The sequence below is a fragment of the Glycine max genome, chromosome 15, assembly GCF_000004515.6.
Source record: "Glycine max cultivar Williams 82 chromosome 15, Glycine_max_v4.0, whole genome shotgun sequence".
NCBI classification, from domain to species: Eukaryota; Viridiplantae; Streptophyta; class Magnoliopsida; order Fabales; family Fabaceae; genus Glycine; species Glycine max.
Window position 1 is genome coordinate 40,430,819 of NC_038251.2, and position 9,113 is coordinate 40,439,931.

The 9,113-nt window shown below is 31.1% G+C and overlaps 2 pseudogenes; both read left to right on the forward strand.

Moving 5' to 3' along the window:
- The first annotated feature begins 3,402 nt into the window (after positions 1 to 3,402).
- Positions 3,403 to 3,991, forward strand: LOC102670003 (uncharacterized; annotated as a pseudogene).
- Positions 3,992 to 4,071: 80 nt separating this feature from the next.
- LOC121173550 (methylmalonate-semialdehyde dehydrogenase [acylating], mitochondrial-like) lies at positions 4,072 to 7,758 on the forward strand (annotated as a pseudogene).
- Positions 7,759 to 9,113: the final 1,355 nt, after the last annotated feature.

Here is a 9,113-nt window from a genome sequence, read left to right on the forward strand (position 1 = left end):
ATTTTAAGCACTTATATTTGGAGGAAGCTTTCATAGGCTTAGATAGAAAGGCTTAGATAGATAATTTTAAACTTCTTAGCCTTCTTGATTTTTTCTCATGGTTTTTTTTATTAAAGCGAAAAGTGTATTCATGGCAGAAATTTGAAGCTCTTGGTATCTTGGCCACAGACCACGTGAGAGTCCCAATTATCATGGTAGAAATACTCACTGAGAATATGTCTCATTAAAATAAAATTGCTAATAATAATAATAATAATAATAATAATAATAATAATAAATTATTACATTCTTTATAATCTTTCAATGACTAAAAACAGCAAATTATCCAGTTTATATTCTTTCAAAAAATTTAAATCATCAGCAATATAAATATATATTGAACGCAGCGACATGAATTTTTATTATTGAGAAGTAATTTTTTGAAATGGACTTCCTAATTTGTATTTCAAGGGATATGTAATTATTTATTCTGTTTCAAAAAAACCTACATTATTTAAACAATGGAAATTAATTACTACACTAGTTTTGGTTTTCCTTCTATCTTGTTTGTGTTAGTCTCTAATATTGGCAGGTTGCATATTATAAAAATCTCTGCACTTACCAATCTCTGCACCAAAATATATTATAAAAATCTAAAAAATAGTTGTATAAAGGAGTAAAGTAAAAACCCAGTTATTGTACCATTTCTTGATTAAATGAACTAATATGGGTCACTTAACTACCTTTGTTTTTCTTGTTACACGCAAATGCTGCCACTATAAACTCGATCGTCAGATAACACTTAATATTTTTATTTGTCTGTTCTATAATCATATTCTATTATCACCTATTAAATGGTTATATCTAACACATGTACGTACTACAGGACCATTAATTACCAGCACACCCTTGGCACCTCATAATGCCAACGTTCCTATATCCCAATCTTCCCTTGCTGCTGCATTATTTATGTTATGCATGAGTGATGACTCTATTGCTGCCTTCGATCCGGATTCACTAATTAATTTGATTATGTGTTTAGTAGATGTTTCAGTCCAATAAGACAATGTTGCCTCAGTTGAATGAAATTACAATGTGTATTGAACCACAAATTTTATACTATTAGAACATATAACATTACTACTAAAAAAGTTACATTCTACGACAGGAAAATGACGACAGTGTTCCAAGAATCGTCTTAGATTCAATTGTGGTGATAATTTTGTAATATGAACGACTTCAACAAAAATAGTTTTATAAAAACCGTATTAGAAACATATGTTCTACAACATGTTTTTGTAAAATCGTCCTGATTTCATTTCTCTTCCAGCAATTAAAAATTGAAGGGTTGCATCTAGCTCAGTTACACTCACTCACACTACTAACACTCACAGCAGAGAGGACCCTAAAATTTTGCCGCCTCGATGGACATGCACCGATGAAGACCTCGACCTTGGCGACGTCGATCTTGACTTGATCAATGAACCTACGATCTGAAGAAGGTCACTCACTCTTCTTTAGATCTAATCGAAGAAAGAAATGGAGGAAGCGTTAAAACAATCACGTGAGAAGGACACAAAGGAGAGGATGGCAGGCATGGAATGCCTCACCAACTTCTAGAAAGAAGCACTACTAAAAAAATGAGTTTTAACATCACCCTATTAACATCGGTTATTTGAAAACCGATGTCGTTAAGCACTTATAACATCGGTTTTTAAATAACCAATGTTAAAACTGAATTTAGTGTGATTTTAACATCGGTTATTTGAAAACCGATGTTGTAAGTGCTTAACGACATTTACAACATCGGTTTTCAAATGACCGATGTTAAAACTGAATGATATAAGTGCTTAACGACATCGGTTTTCAAATAACTGATGTTAATATAAACTTTTTTTTTTAATTATTTATATATTTTTTAAAAAATCATATATTGTGTTATTAATTATATTTTAATTAAAAAATATAATAATTAATAAAAAAAAAATCAAAAGGTAAGCATTTAAAAATTAACCTAAATTTTTAAAATGAATTACGTAATTTTATTTTTATTATTTCATGATTATCATTTAAATATAACAAACATTTATATAAATTATTTGATATTAGTTAATTTGAAAATAATTTTTTTTAATAATAGAATTTAACTTTTATATAATTTTTATAGAATGTTGGTAAAAACAATTATATCATAAAAAAAGTTAAAATTTATTATTAATATATTTTATTTAATTATTATAAAAATAAAAAAATTAGTTTTTTCTTCTTAGAAAGGTAAATGGAGAATATTGTTTAAAAATTCTATGAAATCCTACTATATTTATATTATCATATTATCTTTAAATTTAAAGTAAATTAAAATATTTGTATATATTAATTTAATTTATTAAAAATATGTGTTACAGTGGTTTAATTTAAATAATTAAATAATTATAGTTATCTCGTATATTTGTAGGATTTTAAAAAATGATATTTTCATTATTTTTAAACAAATTTTTTAGAACAAAAATAAAAATATTTTCATGAGACACAAAAATTATGTTTTAAGTCTTTAAATTTTGAGTTAATTATATAATTCACATGTAATTTGTTTTTATTACATTTTTCATTTTTTTTATTTTTAACCTCATTTGTTAATTATGTGAATTTTTTGATAAATTTAATAAAAAAAATATTTAGGAAAGAAGAAACAGAGAAAAAAATTATATTTAAATAGTGATGAATTTTTTTTGTCAAAATTTATTTTAATACTCAATTAAATATATATTTTTTAGAATTAATTAATAAAACTTTAAATTTTAATTCAGTTCATTGAAATTTAATATAAATAATTTTACAAACATATACTCTAAAACAACCATTTTAATGTACAAATGTAATATGTTAAAGTATAAAAAAAATAAGAAACATGTAATAATAAAAAATAGAAAAGTATAAAATGAAAAGTAATTATTCATTTCATTCCAAATTATGCATACCCCTTGTCGTGGGCATACCAAATACTGAAAGTAGCTTGTGATGGTCACCTAAAAAATCAAATGCGTATTTCAAAAAATTAAAGAATTTACTAGATCACTACAAGAAAAATACCTTATACCTACAAACACCTTTACCTACAGACATAAATTAGTCTAAGTAAAATTTAAAAATACTTTATTACCTATCATTGTTTAATGTAGGTTAAATTCAAAGACTTATACTTACAATTTTTAGTATAGGTAAATCTTGATAAAATATTAAAAAAAAATTACCTACAATTATGTAGTGTAGGTAAAACCTTATAAAAACTTGTACCTACACCCAAATTGTAGTTAAAATAAAAAAGATTTTTACTTACAAATGGATGGATAGTGTAGATAAATTAATGAAATTTTAAGATACTACTAGTATTTAATTTGAATTAGGTGTTTACTCTTATTTTAATTGCCATTGTCGGCTTCTGCGCCCTCCTCTCCGCCTTCTGCTACACTGAGTTTGCCAAAATCGCCAAAGAAGAAAACCAAAAACGCTGAAATCCCTCAAACCGATGGCAAAACGAAGAGGGATAGAGAAATCGCCAAAGAGGAGAACAAGAAGAAGACTAAGAAACCCAACCTCGGCAACGACACTTTGAAACAGCGAGATGAGGGATCCAAATAGGGATCAGCAAAAGGAAAAGGAGAAGAGGGGAAAATGAACATGTTTCCGATGAATCGCATCAGAACAATGATGAAGGGCGAAGATCCTGATATGCGTGTTTCTCAGGAAGCAATGTTGGCCATCAACAACGCTGTGGTAGGTTTTCAATTCCTTGCGTCTTCTCCTCTTTTTTGATGCCTCTATCATTCTTCATTTTGCTTCATCGTTTGCCTCATTTTCATTGCAGGAGAAGTTCCTTGAGCAATTCACGCAGGAAGCTTATGCTTTTTGTGTTCGGGACCACAAGAAATGCCTCAACTACGATCATCGAGGTAATGTTTTATCCATAAGTGAGTTCAATGATATTCAAAATTGGGTCGATACTATAGTCTAGTAGTGTTTTCCGTAATGTAGTGTATAATTGTGAACCCTAGAAAGAACATAATTGCTGCCTGGGGGTGATTTTGTAAATTAATGTGTGTATATATATTTTGCTGCAATCAATTTAATGCTTCATAATGTATCATTTTTTTTACATTTGATAGTTGTCCATGGATCACCACTTTGTAATTGTTTTAGGATAAGCTTGCTCTGAATGTGACCACTGAACAAGGAAAGACATTGAAGGATGCCCAAGGAGATGTATTTTGTGGTTTAGGTTGGTATTTCTATTATGTTGCTTGAGAAGATGTTGTAATGTGATAATAGCTATGCTCATAATTTTTTATAATGCAATTCTCTGAATATTTATCTTTGTCATTTAGAGGTGGTGGAACATGCTTGTGGGATGGCAACTCTGCAAATGGGGGAGTATGTTTCCAATGTATCGCATGGGATTGATACTTACAGCATTAGAGAACCACTTGGTGTTTGTGTTGGTATTTGTCCTTTCAACTTTCCAGCAATGATTCCCTAGTGGGTAAGCAGTCTTGTATCTTTTGGATGGGTTTTTTTGCTAACTAATTAATATTTCACATTCAGCTCCATTACTTGGTTGGTCATCGTTTGTGTCAGCAAGCATGAGATAGAAAAAGTCTACTTTGTAGAATGATCCAGAAATAATTAGCCTGATTGATTTTCTTATATATTTCTCACAACAATGTAATGTACATAATATGGATATGATAACAAATTCTGAATGTCTATCATCTGCAGATGTTTCCTATGGCTATTACCTGTGGTAATACCTTTGTTCTAAAACCATCAGAGAAAGACCCGGGTAATGTTTTCTATTAATTTTGGTTGTCTATCAATACCCCCTTGAATTATCTCCTCAATCTGGAGCATAATATAATGTTATAATGGAAAAATAGATTCTAATATTGTTTGTCATTCAAAGCAAGCTTAAGGCATTTCAAATCTATCAGCCTAAATTGTACCATGAACAGCTTGAGCTAGAAACTTTCTGAATAACATAATTGCCTCTAATATAACCTCTTCAGCAAGTGTAAATAATTTTGCGGTCAGTAGGCAATTCATTTGTATTGCTATTGATAGCGTCCAAGAGTTGCATATTTTGAAAATGATATTCAAGGCACAAAGTTGCAAGTTCCAAGAAAGTGTTATTGACATTTAATTTTTTTCACACCTCAGTTTCTCCTTGCATTTAAATATATAGTTTTGGTTGTGATCTTCAGTTCTAAAATAAAGAATTTTTCAAAAACCTTTTTCTAGGAGCAATATTGTACACGAGTAATCTTTATTCAATAGTCATTTGTAATGCTTGCAGAATTGGCATTGGAGGGTGGTTTGCCTAAAGGTGTCTTAAATATAGTTCATCGAACCCACGTGATGTAAGCTCCATTGGAGCTTGAAGGCCTAGGATCTTCTTCATCAATGGATTCCTTTGCTTCTTGGAAGATGAATGGCAGCGGAATGGAGAAGGAAGAGAGAGAGGAGACGCCACTTCAAGGAGATGATGAGTCTAGAAGAAGCTCACCACCATAGGAGGTCATGGATAAGAGCTTGGAGGAAGAAGGAGATGAATGAAGGGAGAGGGAGAGAAGAGCACGAAATTTTATGCTCTAAGAAATCTCTGAACTTTGAAGTTTAATTTTCAAATGATCAAAGTTTAAAAAATGCACACACATGACCTCTATTTATAGTCTAAGTGTCACACAAAATTGGAGGAAAATTTGAATTTCAATTCAAATTTCACTTGAATTTGAAATTGAATTTGTGGAGCCAAAATTTCACTAATCATGATTAGTGAATTTTAGTTATGGTTCAGCCCACTAATCCAAGATTCTCCACTAAGTGTGCTTAGGTGTCATGAGGCATGTAAAGCATGAAAGATATGCACAAAGTGTGACTATATGATATGACAATGGGGTGTAGTAAGCAAATGCTCACCTCCCCCTCTAAAATTTAATTGGATTGGGCTTCTACCAATTCAATTAAATTTATTTCCAACCACAAACATCAAATATTCACTTAGTGCATGTGAAATTACAAAACTACCCCTAATACAAAAACTAGTCTAGGTGCCCTAAAATACAAGGGTCGGAAAATCCTATATTTCGAGGGTACCCTACCTATATTATGGAGCCCTAAATACAAGACCCAAAATTAATAAAACCTTAATCTAATATGTACAAAGATAAGTGGGCTCATACTTAGCTCATGGGCCCAAAATCTACCCTAAGGCTCATGAGAACCCTAAGGCCTTCTCTTGCATCTTTGGCCTAATCTTCTCGGAGTCTTCTATCCAATGCCCTTGGGGGTAGGATTGCATCATTATGTCATAACCTAGATTTTTATTATACTTTTGTTTTTCACCTTTTTTTTTGTGATTGGCTCATTTGGCTCATTTGGCATTGGTGATTTCATCATAAATTCAAGTTTTAAATCTAAAATTTGCATATAATATTGCACTTGTACCATACAAAGAATAGTCAATACTATCATAAATTTGATTTTATTCATAAAACTATTTTTCCAAGGGTGACAGCTTGTCACATTATGACGTGTCGTGCATTATTTGTTCTTTGTTTTTCCTACTGATTGATTTTCTTAATCATACAACTAGAGCAAGATATTGTGAATGCTATTTGTGATGACGACGACATCAAAGCCATATCCTTTGTTGGTTCAAATTTTGTAAGTCATTTAATACTTGTTTGTTTTCTCCAATTCATGATTTCATGTTATTCTTCTTTTGTGACCTTAAACTAGCCAAAGGCAATCCTGTTACTTGAGAGCAAAATTGGATATTTTTTAGGTTTAACTGTGCTTTAAATGATAGATAGAAGAGGTCTAGTGATCAAATGCTTAGATTTTGTAAATGATAGACCCCCTATATTACTTTATATTCTTATTTGATGTTCTTATTTTTGTATCAAAGGCCGAAATGCACATATATTCAAGAGCAGCAGCTAAAGGGAAACGCGTTCAGGTAGGTATGCATAGTTTTTTTCTCCCCTTGGTAAAATTTTGGGTTTATAACCACACAAGGATATGAAGTTGGGAAACTAATATGCTATTGTTTACAGTCTAACATGGGAGCCAAAAATCATGTGATTGTCATGCCAGATGCAAATGTTGATTCTACTCTTAATGCTTTAGTTGCTACTGGTTTTGGTGTTGTTGGACAAAGGTGTATGGCTCTCAGCACAGTTGTTTTTGTTGGAGGCTCAAAACCATGGTATCATATTATATTATGTTTAAGTCTTTTGATTTGATTCACTATCATATTAGTTGAATTTCATGCAAGTTCTACTGGTTTGGAAATGATTAATGAGAGCGGCAGACTTAATAAGACTAACATGAATTTCATCCATAAGGATCCAAAAGAATTTTAGAGAACATATTACTAGTATTTCTTTTAATAAATATATTTTGATAGTGTTACTCTTATGGATAATGACTTGTGAGTGCATTTGAACCAAGTTGGCATCAAGGCATCGTTTGCTGGTGATCTCAACTTCTATAGTACAATGATTTCTACCAAACCTAGCTCTTCTGCACTTGTTTACCAATTACATTATTTAGGAGTTACATTTTGATTATGATATAGATACTGTCTGATATGAATTTGATGTGCTTTGTTGAATTACAGGCAAGGCAGGGGTTAACTTCTATACACAGATTAAGACAATAACACAACAATGGAAGGATTCAATTGGTGGTAGCAAGATTAACTTGGCGACCTCTCAAAAATAATGTGGATAGCCAGAGCATGTAATAATGTTGTTTCTGAAGTCATTGTTCTCTTGAAAAAAATGTCAAAGGTCACCTCCTGCTATGCTATGTTTTGAAACCTTTCCCTTTTCTTTTTCCTGATCTTTATCTGTCTCTTGTCTAAAACAGGGTGAGCCCTAGTTTGTGTATAAAAACATGTCGTTAAATTGTTCTGAACTGGATTATAATAAAACATGTCGTTATGGTTTGATCCTAATTTGTGTATAAAAATATTTATTAAAAGAGATCAATCCTTTGAATTAATCTTAATATTTCTAAAGATTAATCTTGAGTTTGGTTGAAAAATACCCAGATTCATACTAAATATAGAGCACGTGAATTAAGTTAATTAATTTAATGATAATGAAAATAAGGATAAATATAGCATGTGTTGTACTTCGAAGGGAGTTTTGCACTTTGTAGTCTCTAGTCACGATTTGTTGGAGAGGAGAAGAGATGTTTTGGCCAATTAGTGAGTACATTGCTTCACCTAGCAATTTTCAATTGTCCAAAGATGTTGTTTTAATTTTTTTTTATGTAATTATTTTAATAATGTAATTTCATTGCATGCTGATGCATATTCCAGGGTCCAGAATAAGTTCACTTCTCTATTCAAAGGCACCTTTAGTGGGTTCATACGTCTATGACTCATGTTGGTGCTTATGCTTTTCTACTCCAACCAGCTCCTCCATAGCAAGGCCTTGGCCAAACTTTGTGAGTTTCTCCAATATAGTCCTATGTTAAGCTATTAATCAAACATTACTTCTTAATTTTTTCTTATTTGTTTGTTTCAATGCTTTGTTCTGATGCTTTGTTGTTTGCTTTTCTCTTGTCTTGTTGGATTTTTAAGATGGATTGGGTACAAATGGTCCGTTGCCGTGCAGCAACATCGTTGCCTTCGATCAAGTAAGTTGAATTTCCTTATATTACCTTCATAAATTTTGTTGAACCTTCAAGAGTGAATTTATGTTCCGGGAAAAAGTAATTGTGAATTTTCTTTTTCTTTCAATTATGACAGTTAAACTAATGTTTTATACGCACATTCATCTGTGACCAATTTGTGGAAAATTGTGAATTTGGCTTAATGATTTGAATATGGACTAGGAAGTAAGATTCAATTGTTACAATTATTTGTCTTCATTAACTGTAGGGAGAAACAACCAAAGAGTCATAGTAATTGTGTCAAACACGATCGAGAAAACCAAGGTCTTGATAAAGGGAATATGGCTGAAATTGATGGTTATCAAAACTTGTTTGTTTGATGAAACAGAGGTTTCTGAGTTTCAAGAACCAAAAATATATGTAAGAGTCTGGTTGTACATTTTTTTAGCTTTGCA